Source organism: Mauremys reevesii, linkage group 26, assembly GCF_016161935.1.
Source record: "Mauremys reevesii isolate NIE-2019 linkage group 26, ASM1616193v1, whole genome shotgun sequence".
Classification (NCBI taxonomy): Eukaryota; Metazoa; Chordata; order Testudines; family Geoemydidae; genus Mauremys; species Mauremys reevesii.
The window spans coordinates 14663646-14680121 of record NC_052648.1 but is presented as its reverse complement, the minus strand read 5'-3'; the positions used below and the strand labels follow the sequence as shown (position 1 = coordinate 14680121).

General features: G+C 48.0%; 1 pseudogene; it reads left to right on the top strand.

The window, feature by feature from the left end:
- LOC120391957 overlaps positions 1–16476 on the top strand; it is a 77512-nt pseudogene that overhangs the window by 35378 nt on the left and 25658 nt on the right.

Below are 16476 nucleotides of genomic sequence, written 5' to 3'. Positions count from 1 at the left end.
ACGGCAGGTCCTTCTGTAAAAGGAGGGGCTAGCTGCTAAGTCTATAGGATCCGAGAACTCAAAAGCAGGAGACTGGAGTTAGCTCTGTCTACTGCTGGAGCCAAAGAATCATCCAGATCTGTGACAAGAGCTTTGGCTTCAGTACCAGGCTCTGGTTCCAAGTCAGCTGAGGTTCCAGTGGTCCTCTTGGAGCCGACCTCAACCATGATGCAACCTACATCAGTCCCAGATCTGAACAAATGTCATAAGGATCCACAAGATATGCCCAACAGATCTTCCTCAGTTCCAAGGAAAAGAAAGTCTAAGCATGTCTCCAGCAGCTCCTCCAATCGCTCGCATGGGGTAGAACCGAAGTTGAACGACTTGGGACCTCAAGATGCACCCAAGACTATGAGCCTGAGATCAAGACCTGAGGATACGTTAACAAAGAACCCACAGCACATAACTGAGGTGACAGCTCAAATGCACCTGGATCCACACCCTCTACGGATCTGACTGAGATGCAATCTCTTCTGAACAAAAGACCAAAACAACAAGGTTTCAGGGAAAGTTCAGCTTCACTTCCACTTCCACCCTGCAGGGGGGTTATCAGGGAAGATCATTTCCCTGCCCTCTCTTTTTAAAGTCCTTACCCCATAGGTCTCATCAATGGCTTCAGTGTTGGAGCCAGGATCGGATCTGAGTTCAGAGCTTGAACCAGATCCAGTACAGGTATTGACTGGACATTCTTTTCACTGAAAAAGTGTTCCGACAAGGAGAGAGCCCAAATTCCCTGGATAGCCTTTGTAGACTATGATACTGGAAAAGCTGGCAGGACTACCCTATGCCTCTGTGAATGCTATGGCCATATTGGCCAATTCCTCATTTTTCTTTGCATGCTGGAAGACAGGTCTCTTCAGGGCCGGAACACCAAGTTCAACAGAAAGGAGATGTCCAGATCTGTCAGCCCCACGTCCAAGACCATTGCATTATTCCTCCACTGCAGAAAAGGAAGTAACCTCAGAAGAGGAATATCAAGAGAGACTTCCGAGGATGTTTTCTTGTGACTTAGGAGAGTTGCAGAGCAGTTCATCTCCTGGTGAGAATGAGGGAGTACCAACAGCTTTGTTTCCCTCTGAGGATGCAATTCAGTTCCAAGAATAGATGGATAGGATGGCATCAACCCTGAATTGACCATAGGTAGCATTAAAGGAGACTTCACATCTGGTATTTGATATCTTAAGTTTGACAATGAAACCTAAAGTCTCCTTGCCCACATTAGAAATGTTATAGCAAATAGCATAGTCCCTTTGGTCCCAACCAGTTTCCAGAAAGACTGATAAATTGTATCAAATCCCACAGGAGGGGCTCTCTTGTTTTCATGTACATCCTCAACCAAACTCCCTGGTCATAGCAGCTACTCTTCAAAAACCAAGATTTTCTACCCAATGGATAAAGAAGGAAGAAAATTAGATTATTTGGGTAGAAAATCATTTTCTTCTGTATCCTTAAATATGTGTATATCCAACTACCAGGTGGTGATGGTTAGATATCAATTTCCACTGCGGGAGAAGATGGCTCCATTCACTGAACATCTACCAAAGGATCAAAAGAAGTTAACATCAGCCATGATTAATGAAAGCCAAAATGTAGCCACACATGTCCTTAGGGCATTGTTTGGTGTGTCTGATATTGCCTGTAGATCATTGACAATGGCAATATCTCTTCATAGACATGCTTGGCTACATTCATCTTCTCTCCCATTGGATACCAGGGCCAAAATAGAAGATTTACCTTTCGAAGGAGATGGCTTATTTTTACAGATCCAGACTAACACGGCTATCCCTCTGATACTCAGTTTATTTATTGTAAAGACTGATGACACACTGGGTAGACTGAAGGACTCATGCCACCTTTCAGAAGAAGATCTTCTATTCTGGCGTTCAGATATCATAGACAGTACCTACCACCTTTTTCATCTGCCTCTTATCAGCGGAACCATAACATCAGCAGCACCATCAGCAACAAACATATTCACAGACACGTAACAGGAAGAAACCCTTCAAAGTGCAGATGCATACACAGAATCCTTCGGCCACATTTACTTTACCACATGTCAGGCCTCATGTTTGACATGTTAGTCAAGAGCCTCAAACCAATTTTAGTATATCAGTTTGAAGACCAGCTTGGACAACTATCACTTCAGACAGATGAGTTTTGTATTTGATAAAAGAAGGTTATACCACCCAATCCCGATCACTCCCTCCATACAACCATAGGTGCTGGAACTAGGAGTGCTGGGGGTGCAGCAGCATCCCTTGGCTTCAAGGGGGTTCCATCACATACAGGGTTTACAGTTTGGTTCATTTGCTTTCAGCCCTACCAACCCTCCTAAAAATTGTTCTGCACCTATGGATACAACCCCCCACCCCCTTTCTCTCCAGGAACCTCTCCCAGGAGAAAGAACAGGAGTACAAGGTGCCACAAGTACTCCTGTTCTTTTTGCGGCTACAGACTAACACGGCTACTACTCTGAAACCTCCCAGGAGAGACGATTATGGATAGAGGCACAAGTTCTTCTGAACATGGGAGCTATAGAATGAGTTCCCTTGACTTCCAGAACAAAGAGTTCTACTCCCATTACTTTCTAAGGTCTTGTCTGCACTACAGACCTATATTGATATAACTACATTGCTCAGGGGCATAAAAATCCACACTCCTGAGTGATGTAGTTATACTGACCTAACCCCCATGTAGACAGTGCTGAGTTGGCGGGAGACCGTCTCTCACCCACATAGCTGCCCCTCACCGGGAGTGGCCAGGAGAGATCTCACCTGCTTGCTTAAAGCTCTGCCATGGTACAGCTGCATCAGGGCAGCTGTAGAGCTTTAAGAAAGACGCTCTAAGCTGCCTGTAGGGGAGAGCGGCGCAGCTGCGCAGATGCAACATTTTAAGCATAGACGTGTCCTAATCCTCCAAAAGAACAGAGACTTCAGAGCGATTTTAGATCTCTGGGATCTAAACAAATATATCAGGAAGTTTCAGTTCAGGATTCCTTCCCTGGGTCTAATCATTCGCTCCTTGTCTACTCTAGATTGATTTTACTGCTCTTGACCTCAAAGAGGCATATTTCCATATTACCATCAGATCATCTCACCAAAAGTACTTATGCTTTGTCCCTGGTTTACACCACTTTCACTTCAGAATCTTACCTTTCAGTCTCTCTACTGCACCCAGAGTATTTACCAAATGTTCAGCTCCAGTAGCAGCGCAGCTAAGAATGCAAGACATTTCTGTCTTCTCGTGTTTGGCCGATTGGTTGCTGACGGGCTAACACAAAGAAGAATAAGAGGCAGCCATTCAGAGCACTTGTTGTCTATTCAGAACCTGGGGTCTCATCATAAACAAGAAAAAGTCACTTCTTATTTCATCTCAAGAGTCGCTTCGTAGGGGCGATCTTCAGTTCTGTCAAAGGAAGGGCTTTTCATCAGGAGAGAGGCTTTTGAAAATAACTGATTCTATACATTCACTGATGTTACAGCTGGCTCAAATGACAGGGCTTTTTCTGAAGCTGCTAGAACTCATGTTATGGATGACATATGTAACCCCCATGCCTGTCTCAGAATGAGGTCACTTCAGCACTGGATTCTGAAGAATTTCAGTCCTAATCCAGAGAGCAGGCTGAAGAAAATTACAATACCGCATGAAACTCTTCATTCTAGAACATGGTGGCTACATCCGCAGAGAGTGTTTAATGGAGTATTATCCAACGCGCCTCAACTGATGTTAATAGTAACCGCGGATGCAGCCAAGATAGCCTGAGGTGCACACCTTCAAACTCAGGTAGTAAAGGGTCTTTGGAGTCTCTAAGAATTCTGGTTAGACATAAATATATGGGAGCTGCGGGCAATCCATTTGTCTCTCAAAGCATTTCTCCCACAGATATGCAAAACAGCTATCCAGATTGCCATGGACAACATGAATGAAGTTTATTATGTGAACAAACAAGGAGGGACTCATTCAACCCACCTGTGCAATGAAGCGATGGAGCTATGGGATCGGTGCATACATTACAATTTTTACCCCAATTTCTTTACATGTTGCACAAGAACACAAGTTAGCAGATTGCCTCACTATCTATGCATGAATATCTCTAGAGAATTCATCAGTTGAGGTTATCTTCAGACATTGGGGAGTCCTACCTATAGACCTGTTTGCCACCAGACTCAATGCAAACTGCACCCTTTTCTGCTCATGAGCGAGGACTGACAGTCAATCTCTGACAGACGCATTCCTCTAAACTGGGGAATAGCTCTCATGTATGCATTTCCCCCATTCCCTTTAATTCCCAAAGTTCTAACCAAAGCAAAGCGGGATTTTGCCAGGATGATCTGGGGTGGCTGAGACAACAATGGTAACTGACCTATTATCCACCACTGTTATTGCAGCAACAGGGGACAGTGCTCCACCAGACCTCAGACCTCTACACCTAACTGCTGGGACTTTGTCGAAAATAGAACCTCCTCTGAGGTTCAACAAATTGTTATTATTGCTAGGAAACCCTTTACTAGAAGGTGTTATGACTCCAAATGGAAAAGATTCACTATATGGGCAGAAAATAGAAGTGTCGATCCAGTTTCAGCCCCCATTCACAAGGTCTTAGAATATCTGTTACACTTAATAACAGAGGGTCTATTCTTATAATCTATTAGCATTCATTTAGTGGCTATTTCATTGGTACATGCATATATTAGGGACAAACCCATTTTCTCACATGACATGGTGAAGAGATTTTTGAAGGGTCTACTGAACCTTTATCCACCCACCAGCATTGCTGTCCTCTTGTGGAATTGGAATTTAGTACTGACTCAACTGATGTCTTCCCCTTTTGAGCCATTCCAAGATTGTTCCGTTTCACCTTTAATAAAAACAGCTTTTCAACCGCACTCACATCCGCTCGAAGAATTAAAGGGCTGTATGCATGTTTCAAAAGCACAAGGCGGTCCTTAGGCCACATCCTAAATTCATTCCAAACATTGTTTCCGATTTCCATGTAAATCAATCATAAACTCACTAGTATTTTCCCTCAAAACCCATATAAGCCAGGGAGACATTAGATTACATTCTTTAGATGCAAAAAGATTTCTTTCATATCACCTGGATAGAACTAAGGACTTCAGATCCCCTCCAGCTCCTCTTAGAGCTCATAATATAAGGGCAATGCCTGCATCTATAGCATTTTTCAAGCACATTCCCCTTTCTGAGGCTTGCAAGCTCACTACCTGGAGAACAATTCACACTTTATGTCTCACTGTGCACTAGATTTAGAATCCTGGCCTGATGCTCGTTTTGGCAGGGTGGTACTTCGGCACCGTTCAGTTAGAGCTCTGTCCATCGTTACTGAGGTACTGCTCACCAAGCTGTCCTAAGAGTGGGCATCTGCAGAGAGCACCCGAAGAAGAAATGGAGGTTATTGACTTGTAACTGGAATTCTTCGAGATACAGTCTGCATATTCCCATCCGCCGTGCATATAACCTTTCCCACTTTACACACAGTCCTAATTGTGTCAGTACTTGGCAGTCCACGTTAGCGTTTGGAAGGCACGCCTACAGCCATGCTGCCTGACTGGCACGAGCACTAGTGATGGAATGCGAGGGGTGAGGTGCTTCCACCATCCTAGCTGCAATGGGTCAGTGCATCCCAAGAGTGTTAATATACCGAATGCATCTCAAAGAACTCCCGTTACAAGCAAGTAACATCGGTTTTCCTCCTGGGTGCTTTCATGGTGCTCATTACTTATTACTTGCAGTAATAAGTGAGTACTTTACAAATGTTAATGAACTTATCTTCCCCATACCACTGTGAGATGCGGAGGTGGCATTATCTTTAGAGAAGGACATTGAGGCACACAGTCCACTGTACCCACTAATTTTGGGTGCTCAATTTAAGGCATAAAAGGTTTGAGTTTCTAGAGTACTTAGGATTTGTATAGCATTTTGTATGTTCAAACCACAGCTCCCACTGACCTGGGATGCAGTTTTGCGTGCTCAGCACTTCTGCAGATCTGACCCTAGGTGTCTTAGGATACAACTACACTGGGAATTAAGGTGTAGTTGTAGGACAGGTAGGCAAACCCTTGCTAGAACAGGTCACAATAATAGTGAAGAGATGGTGGCATGGGCTTCAGCACAGGTTAACCACCCCAGTACACACCCACTGGGTATAAGGTCAGCATGATGTCCATGCCACCACCTCTTCACTACAGTTGTTACCCATGCTGGCTAGATTAGTGCTAGCATGGCTATGCCTCCCCATGCTACAATTACACCTTCGTTTGAGCACCCATAGAATGAGGAACACACAATTAGCGGTCACATGTGAAAAGTGTCTTGCCCAGCATTGCACAGGAACTCTGCGGCAGAGGGAGGGATAGAATCCAGTTCTCTAGGGCGGCATTCAACTTCCTTAGCCAGAGACCGTCCTTTCTCTTCCTGCAACCCCTGCCTCATTCATCGCATGCCTTACAGCTTGTGCAGCAAATGAGGCAGGGGTCCTATAGACTTACAGCCTTCTTTACCCCCTAACCCTAATTTATTCCCTGAGCACTGTCCATCCTATGCACTTGACGAGGAAGATTTTTTCTATCCCTCTCTCACTACAGTTTTTTTGAGGGGGAGAGAAGCAATTTGACAAAAACCTGAACTCAGAAACTGATTTTTAATTTTTTTAACCAAAAAAACTGAAATAAGAAACAAAACATTTAACCCACAACTGACATTTTTACTAGCATCTAAAAATTTTTACAAAAAAGTTGGTATTTCAATTTGTGATTTTTCAGCTAAAAATTAGAAAAAATTGACCAAACTGAAAATTTTCCACAAAATCAGTTGATTTTAGTCAAAAAGCCAATTTCCCGTTGAAAAATGCTCCAGTGTAAAATTGTGGCCCGCTCTGCCTAGAGTCTAGAATATTTTGTAAAAATAATGAAATCCTGGGCCAGTGCCTCAGCTGCTGTGGATCTGGGCCACTCACTGAGGTCAATGATGCTTCACTAGTTTACACCAGCTGAGACTGTGGCACAGAGCGGCTGGGGCTTTAGCTTCCACAGCCAGGGTGTGCTGAGGAGCTGGACGGGCTTTGTGTCTCAGCAAAGTGGAAATGAGTGAGGTTCTGCTAGCAGAGCTGGAATTCCCTCCCGTCCCTTTGGCTTAGAGGAACGCTCAAGGACACTCATTGCTGAGGGGATGTTTGGCGAGGGTCAGCGCTGCACAGAACAGAAGTGAAACCGAAACACTCCCCGGAGCGGATGTGCAAACTCAAAGGATTCACATCAAAGGTCTTGGGAAACTCCCCCCAAGCTGACTTTCCTGAGACTGGGAGTGAACTGTCTAGCTCCCTGCTCCGGGATTGTCTGGTTCCTGTCTCTAATGGCTTTTTCCAAGTTCTGAATTCTTGGCAGTCTGATGTAGAGGGTGAGAGAGGAATAACATTGGTTTCTGGTAGCCCAGGCAGGCAGGCAGTCCTGCTTGAACGGCAGCCAGTCAAAATACGCAGAGCTCAAAATAGTTGTTCAGTGTTCCCTGGGCTACAAAATTACCTGCTGAGCACTGTGGAGCAGGTGTCCCATCAAGGCCTCCACGGTGGTTTGAGCCTCACTTTTACTGGATGCAACGAAGTGTAAGTTATTTTAACAGCTTTCATACACCAGTACAGAGGGGGCACACATTGCTCCATTCCCCTCCCTTGTACTTTGTTACAGAAGCAAAGATTGGTACACACACATACACACACACTTTTTAATTACTATAAAGTATTCAGGCAGGTGCCACGATGACAGACAGTCTTACACAACAGGGGGCTCCATCCTGAAAGCTTTCGGCTCCCACTAAACCTAAAATGACTTACATGGGAATTCCGTATGTGGAGTGGGGTTAGGATTGGGCCCCTTAGCACGTAGGTGGCTGGTTCCCTGCTGCTGGCTTACCAAGTAGCATAAATACTATGGCTTGCGTGTTTATAAGAATAAGGGCTGTGTTCTAGGAGGAATCTGGCAAATGTGTAAAGAAAGCAATTTCTGGATATGCGAGTGCCAGGGAAGACTGAAAAATCCAATTGCCTTCATGTTTTGTGTGTGTGTGTGGGTTTTGGAGATGTCTCATAATATGTAAAATTCTTTAAATACAGCGAACATTTTTACAAAGCCTTTGGAGAATTGCTTTGGTCCAGACTTGCACTAGGAGACAAAACAAGCTCCCCAGCTGTGTACACACAGGTTGTACCAGGCCAAGACAAACAGAGTCTTCGCTTTGCTAAGGGATGTGATAAGTTACACTTTTTAGAGGTTCCTCCATGCTAGGCTCTGAGCTTACAGCAAGACAAGGAGGGAGGTGAGGCTGCATCCCAGCCGCTGGCATTCACTGCTCTAGTGAAGGGAGACATTAACCCTTCCCTCCTGGAGAATGAATATGTTCCATTGCTGAGCACGTTAAGGTTCAGTCGCTAATCAGGGCTCCCTTAGGAACACAAGGTATTGAGGACACTAGCCTATCAGATCTCCACTGTGGATCAGTGCATAATTTCCGATTCGGCCCAAGCTCCAGGCCAATACTAGTATGTGAAATATTCACAGTTGCCCCTTAGAAGTCTCCAGTCAGAGGAGAACAAAGCTGGCCAATTGTACAGATTTGTAGCCTTGGATCTTGTACAGTGTTCAGAGGTAGTGATGGCTGAAGTGTCTGTATGGTGATTTCATGCCTCTTGCAGGAAAAGCAGCAGCAGCTCTGTCCTTATCTTTAAGGTATTTCGGCACCTCACTGCCATGGCAATGAATGGGAGCTGGGTGCCTAAATGTCTTTGTGGCTCTGGGCCCTAGTCACATGGTGCCAAATCCTGGTGCCATTGAATTCCCGGGACTCTTGTCATGGGACTGAGTGGAATGAGGTGTTGGCGCTTGATGCGCAGGGCACGGGGAGGAGCATAGACCCACCACTGGCTGAGAGGAGCATAGACCCACCACTATACTGGGTTCACTCCTGAAGGATTTCTCTGGATCCGGAATGACCTTTCTGTGGCATTGCTGGACAGCTAGAAAAAGGCCTGGTACTTCCCTTTACACTGCGGCTTGACTCCCTGCTAGGTGCAGCTTCCCTAAGGCTAGGGCTGCCCGTTGGCTACTCTCCTGCCTCTTCCCCTCGCCCCTCACACCAGAACAGCTTGGCTCCCCACTGGGACAGCACTTGCAGTTATCTGGTTGCTGCAGCGCTGTCTGGTGCAGGGTCCTCATGTCTGTTGCTCAGAGACAGCACAATGTGGGAATCTGCTGGGCTGGCCATCAAGTTTCAATATGGCAGTAGCTGGTATTTAGACCAGCACTGACTGTCTTTTCTGTGGAAAGAAGGGATAAGGTGAAACCTGTCTTGCCCAGGGCTCTGTACTGTGAAACACAGGCTGCTATGAGACAGAGGCTAGAGCAGGGGTAGACAACCTATGGTGCGCGTGCCGAAGGCGGCACGTGAGCTGATTTTCAGTGGCACTTACACTGCCCTGGTCCTGGTCACCGGTCCGGGGGGCTCTGCATTTTAATTTAATTTTAAATGAAGTTTCTTAAACATTTTAAAAACCTTATTTACTTTACATACAACAATAGTTTAGTTTTCTATTATAGACTTATAGAAAGAGACCTTCTAAAAACGTTAAAATGTATGACTGGCACGCGAAACCTTAAATTAGAGTGAATAAATGAAGCCTCGGCACAGCACTCCCTGGGCTAGAGGATCCTGCTGGCTGGAGAAATCAGCCTGTGAGCTCAGAGTATGGGCAGGGCCTGTCAGTCTGTGAAATGTCTCTCAGGTCCCTAACTCCAGAGCTAATATGTCAATGGGGCTGCGTGTATGACAAAGGCAGCTGCCCCCCGCCCCTGCTCCCCCCGGCCGGCCGGGAAGCGTTCTGATTCACAGGACTGGGAGGCCAAAACTCCTGAGATTTATTCCTGGCTCTGATTCTGACTCACTGTGGGTGGTCTCTTGAGCGCTGCCTCCCTTTGCCCCCAGGGTAAACTGACATCATTTCCAGTCTGCCCTGGGAGCTGTGAGGGGCCACAGAGGAGCTGAGGATTAGCTAGCAACAGCGACCGGGATCTGGGAATGACTGGCTGTGAGGAGAGTGACTGACCTCTACTTTGGGCTGAAATAACCTCAAGGGAACATTGAGTTTTGAGTCCCCTCCATTATCCCAGGGTTGTGGTGTCAGGGGTTTGACCCTACAGCTGGGCAGTAGCTGGCATTTAGGTGTTAACGTGGCTTTGGATAACATTGCTGAATTCTTCGCTTGGCAACACCATGTTGTATTTGGGCTGCATGACCCCACTGCCTCCTGGGCACAGTTTGAATTCCTGCCCCCCAGAGAGCCTGTGCACTGCAGCCCCTGTGAGCTGGGGGAGGGCAGAATCAACCCCCATGGAGATTTCTGTCAATGATTTGTCCAAGGCAGCATGCCAGTGTTCTCCTGGATAGGTAAGATGAGACTTATAAACACATTTCATCCTGCAAGCTGCCCAAGCACATTGCAAACGATGGGCCTCATTCTCCCCTAGCAACGCAAGCCGCTCCCATGGAGACGGGTGCTCCACATCCACCCCGGGGAGAGGATCTCTGTGAGCCGAGGACTCTTTTCTCTAGCAGATAGAGGCAGACTGAGATCCAGGGACTGGAAGCTGAAGCGAGACAAATTCAAATAGGAAATAGGTGCACGTTTGTCAGTGGGCGGGTAATTACCCACAGGAACAACATCCCTAGGGATGCGCTGGATCTTCTGTCCCATGAAGCCTTTCAATGAAGAGTGGGCGTTTCCCCAAAGAACTGCGGGGAGGCTCTCTGGGGTCAGACTAGCTGATCACAATGTTCCCTCAGAGCCTTAAACTGTCTGAATCTCAGAACCTACGTTATTGCTAAATAATGGTTCAATCGATTCGATGGGGGGTGCCTAGATGTGGAAATGGGGCCTCGTGCTGACCATTTTTGCCCTATTGTATTTGCTAGACACATGCACAGCTTCAAATTTGATCTGATGAAAGGCTCAAGCGAAGTGCAAACCCCCCTTGCCACTGTTTCATTATGATCACGTTTGTTAGAGTTTGTTTTGTTATGAATAGTGAAAAGTAAAGGAGAATTTTTAACCATTTTTCGGGTTTAATAATTTTCAGTGTCGTGCGTGCCACAGGAACGGCACTTCGTAAAATTCAAGCATTGTGTTGACCCCTTACAGCATAATAGCTGCCTGGAGTCCCATGTCTCTGCTGCCCTGTGCTCAGCAAGTAGCAGTCTAGCAGCTCTGGGACTACAGCTTTGAAATGGGAGGACTCTGGCTGCCTTTACGCTTATTTCAGGAAATACTCCACTTTAGAGGTAAATAGATTAATGGCTAGGGCACTCAGAGAATGTAACATCATTGCTGCTTTCTGCCATCTTCAGGAGTGAAGAAGTAGCTGATATTCCATATAATTCCAGCAGTATTTGATCATGGGAGCTCATGTTACATCAGTGTCAAGAGTTTTTCAGTGCAGAAAAATTAGCTCTGTGGAGAGAAAGGGCCAAAATAGTTTTTTAAATGGTTTTCTCCTGTTTTGTAAGAGGGGAAGCTCAAGTTTTGTCTCTGATCACGACTCTTTTCCACACTGGAGAGATTCCTTCTGCAAGTGGAAAAGATTTTACAGCAAAAATGGCAATATTTCGCTCAGGTGAAGGCATGCTTTGTTCCAAGGATGACATTTGGGGGCTTTCTTTGTTTTACTCCCATGGAAATAGTGAAATGTCGCCTTGGATGCAATTTGCTAATTCTCATGAAAATGAGTCTCTGCTTTTAGTGTGGAAAGTGCTACTTCGGCAATACCTTTTTGGGATACATTTCCACTTTCTGCAAATAACATGCAGGGCCGGTGGAAGGATGTTTCGCACCCTAGGCGAAACTTCCACCTTGCACCCTACCCCCCGTGCCCCCGCCCTGAGGTGCCCCCTCGTGGCAGCTGCCCCCCTCTGCCCTGAGGCACCCCTCTTGCGGCAGCTCCCCACCCCCCCTCTGCCCTGAGGCACCCCCCCGCCCCAGCTCACCTCTGATCCGCGCACGAGCACCCCGTCGCTGCTTCACTTCTCCCGCCTCCCAGGCTTGTGGTGCCTAAGCTGATTGGCGCCGCAAGCCTGGGAGGCGGGAGAAGTGAAGGAGCTCATCCCTGCCCCGCCTCCTCCCCGAGCACGCTGTGGCCACTTCACTTCCCCTGCATGCCGCCCACCCCCCCTTACTTGCTGCAGGCGGCCCTCCCCGCGCTCCCCTGCCCAGCTCCCTCCGCCTAAATGCCGGCGGCGAATGGGGCGGACGAAGATCCGGCCACCACGGTCGCTGCTGAAGAAAATGGCGCCCCCCAAATGCCAGTGCCCTAGGCAACCGCCTAGGTCACCTAAATGGTTGCACCGGCCCTGATAACATGCCAGTATTTTCAAATCTTACCATAGTAGAAACTTAAGGCAAAAACTGAGAGACTAACTGGTCTCTTTTTGTTCTGTAGAAACCACTTCCTTTGGCTAAGAGATTTTAAAGTTCCACAGAGAATGGCTACAGTGTGTGTCCAGCAAAAAAATATTCCCAAACATTTGATACCCATGAGAGGGTGGGGAAAGCCCCAAAGAAATGCAAAGCAGCTGCATGGAAGAGTGTAGAAAAAGCAGCAGCAAGGAGGGAGGGGAACTTCTCTCCCCCTCAGCCTATAACTGCCTGGGAGAAAATCTGATCACCTCTCCTCAGCAGGAGGGGGACAAAGACGCTCCAAAGCAGTCACCCAGAGTGCAAATCCAGGGAGGTGGGGGATCAGTCACTGCCTCTGCCACCAGGGAAACCATGGTGTCGCCATGCGGGACCCTGCCCCACAAGGAGGTGGGGTGCAGACAGTAGGACAACTGAGCAGGACAGGGTGCAGGAGAGGCCTAGGACCCTGTAAGGTCACTAACCAAAGAACCCCTGGAGAATCTGGGTATGGTGAGGGCACTGGTGGTGGGGGGGGGTTTCTGCATGCAGGAGTTTGTTAGTTTTGCCTAGATCAGTAACTCTGCTGCTTTGTCTGTGAGTAAGTGTGTCTGGCTTAGAAGCTCCTTTGCAAAGCCTGTGTGTTCCCTTGTTTTAACTGTCACACGGTCACCGAAGGATTAACCAGTAACTGGAGTACCCACAAGGGTGGAGCTCTGGGGAGAGAGTGCTTAAGCAGTTGGGGAGATTGAGGATAAACACTGTCTTGGAGCCTCGAGCTTCTGGTTCAGGGGGTGGGTCTCACATCCCAAGGAGGGGTATGAGACAGATGGCCTGTACCCTGGACATGTGCCAGATAGTCTGGACTAAGAGACAGATTCTGGACGCTTCTCAGATCCACTGGCTTAAAGGCACGTAGGATCCAAAGGGCGAGTCCAGTACAGCAGCCTGGTGTCTGACCATAAGGGAGAGCCCAGCCAGAGCTGTAACAAGGACATTCAAGACCCCTGTCTTATAGACAGTTCTCTGCCTGTGTCAATTTTTGCTCCTCTTCAGGCTCAGCAGAAATAGGGTTTAACTGATGCATGAAAAACTAATGCCCAGAGTCATGTGAAACTGCCTAGTCCCAGAGAAAGCCCCCAGACTCAGGGTGCTGTGGGGCTCTCACTCCCTCAGCAACTATGGCTGGGTATCAAAAGGGCCGGGATCACAGAGTGACTTTACAGACCGGGGGCCACATGTGAATTTGAGAGCCTTTGCCCCGAAATCCAAAGATGCTGAGGTTGGAGACCTCTGTGGGTTGTCTCAGACATCGATTCACCCTGTTGTATTGTCAGTGCAATATTTAAATCTACCTCCTCATTGCCATGACATGCTTTGCTACATTCCTGGGCTGACTGGGTGTTCCAGAGCAGGGGCTAAATACATACAGCTTTTTATGCACATGGCTAAGGCCAGGGGTGCTTCTGAACCCACTACGGGTATGACACGGTGTTCACTAGGAGAGTAAATGATCCATGGTTTAGTGGTGACTGCATTCATGTTATGGCTTTTGCATGCGTGGATTTGGGAAGGGGTGAAATGGAGGTGGGGCGAGGGCAGTTCAGGGGCAGGTTTGGGGGTCGAGCACCCACCGGGCAGAAGGGAAGTCGGCGCCTATGGGGTAAACTACTTGGAGCAAAAAAAAGCATGGATGTGCTTGGCTACTGTGGAGCTGGTTGCTCCAGGGAACCCTCAGCTGGATGTGTAGGTAAGTGATTCTGTGGGTTCTGCCCTTTCTGCTATTCACAAATGATCCGTGAACTGATTCGGACTTTTATCATTGTTCTTTATTTGAAATTGTCCAATGGGCACTTTTTGCCAAGCTCACAAACTGTGTTTATCTGTATCGTGTGACTGATCCCCTGAGTCACAAGGCTTTCTTTGCACTCTCTGACTGGTTACCCCCCGTGGTTCAGACCCCTGCACTTCTGCCAGCCTCGTGCATTCCACTCTGCCCTGAAAGGGGGAAGGTCGGGGGCTCCATGGAGAGTGCCAGTCCTTCCAGGCATCAGGAGGCACCGACTCCAAATTAGAAGAAGAGGGGATCCCTCTGGAGGGTGGGGGTGTGGAGTGCAGTGGGGAGGGGGCAGAGGAGGGAGCTAGGTCTGGAAGGGAAGCAGGAGATGAGTCTGTGCAGTGCTCCAAAGGGAAGGAGAAGACCCTTGATCCTGACCCAGAAAGGCAGGACGCTGGTGAGTGGATTTGCTGGCTGGAGGGTGAGGAGGATGATTTCAGTGGCAGTGCTGGGCCCAGATGTTGCAGGAGAGGGTCAGAGGCAGAGGGTATTCAAAGTGCCCTCTGTTTTCAGGCCTGGTTGGTAACCCACCTTGTAGTGCCTTTGGCTGGCTGTCTCTGGGTATCTCCGCACTGGAGCTGGGGGCTGAGTCCAGCTCAGGCTTGCTCTCATTGAGCTCGCATGCAACAAACAGCAGTGGAGCTGGCTGCCCACGTGTGATCCTGTCTGAAACCTCAGGGACATACTGAGGCCGCAAGCCCGGCGCGCTGCTCAGATCGCCATTGCTCTTTGTAGAGCCAGCACAGGTCTGGCTGCCCAAGCTGGGAATTACTCCTCCATGCCTTGCGAGTCTCTGCCCCTCACAGTTTGCTGTGTGAGTCATGAGGAGAGAGAGGAACATTACATTAACTTCGTGCTGTGCTCTGCACACACCACCCTGGCTTCGGAGGCCATTGCACAGCTTCGTGAGCTCTGACTCGGCTTTTGGCCTCCCCGCTCTGCTTTTACATTGCAGGGTTAGGAAAGAAACCAACAGTCATTCTCGGGAGACGACTGGCTACTGAGCCAGTTTCTGCCACTCACACTCATGGCTGTGAGCATATCCTGACAGGCTGCTCTGCCCATCAACTCCAAGTTCATTTGGAAACAATTTCAACAAGAAATATGGACGAGGAGGAAAGCTAGTGACAGTAATTGTTGGCAGTAATTAGGAATGTATTGGCAGTAATTAGGATTTTCCTCAACAAAGTATTTTAATAACAGACCATGTTTACTGGGGCTTTGGCTACACTTACACTTCAAAGTGCTGCCGCGGCAGCGCTTTGAAGCGCTAAGTGTAGTCAAAGCGCCAGCACTGGGAGAGAGCTCTCCCAGCGCTGTCCGTACTCCACCTCCCTGTGGGGAATAACGTACAGCGCTGGGAGCCGCGCTCCCAGCGCTGGGGCTTTGACCACACTGGCGCTTTGCAGCGCCGCAATTTGCAGTGCTGGAGTTGGGTGTGTTTTCACACCCTGCTGCAGCGCTGCAAATTTGTAAGTGTAGCCAAGCCCTGGGAGATTTCTCATTCTAATTTGTAAGGAGACATTTCACAGATTTTTGCTAGCACGCCATTGGTTCAGATTCCCAAAATACAGAGCAGTGCTCCCCCATCGAGGTGTGCGACTGACAGGCTGGTGCTAAAATGTTGGGGTCTTTCTGCTGCGCTGTAATTTGTTGCTCATCCCTTCATGATCTTGTTCTCTTCCTTGTAATGGGAGCTCTGGGATCGCTGAAGATTAGCTGATGGGGCAGCCTGCAATTGCAGGGCCTGGACTTGATGTCCCAGGAGGTCCCTTCCAGTCCTATGTTCCTAGGAAGCATGAGCTCCCGTTTCCCCTAATGGAGATGTTCTGAGTCTGTGACAGAGTAAATCTTTGTTGAAGACAGATTTAGCTCAGTCAGGGGCAGAGTTTGCTCTCAGTCACGTCAGTGGCTAATGTACATTTCTGAGCATGAGTCTCCGGCAGATGGTTGTGCACCCCTCCTGGAGTGCTGGGCCAAGGGGAGAGTGCAAACCGAGGATGAATCATTGAGGAATGGGGAATGGGGAAAATGAGACCCAGTCCAAAGCTTGGACCAGACCCTGGACCAGACCCTTCAACCTCTCTGAGGTTCAAAAAAACATCAGCAAACTGTTCTAGAAAAATAGATTTTCCCCTGCACGCTGGCT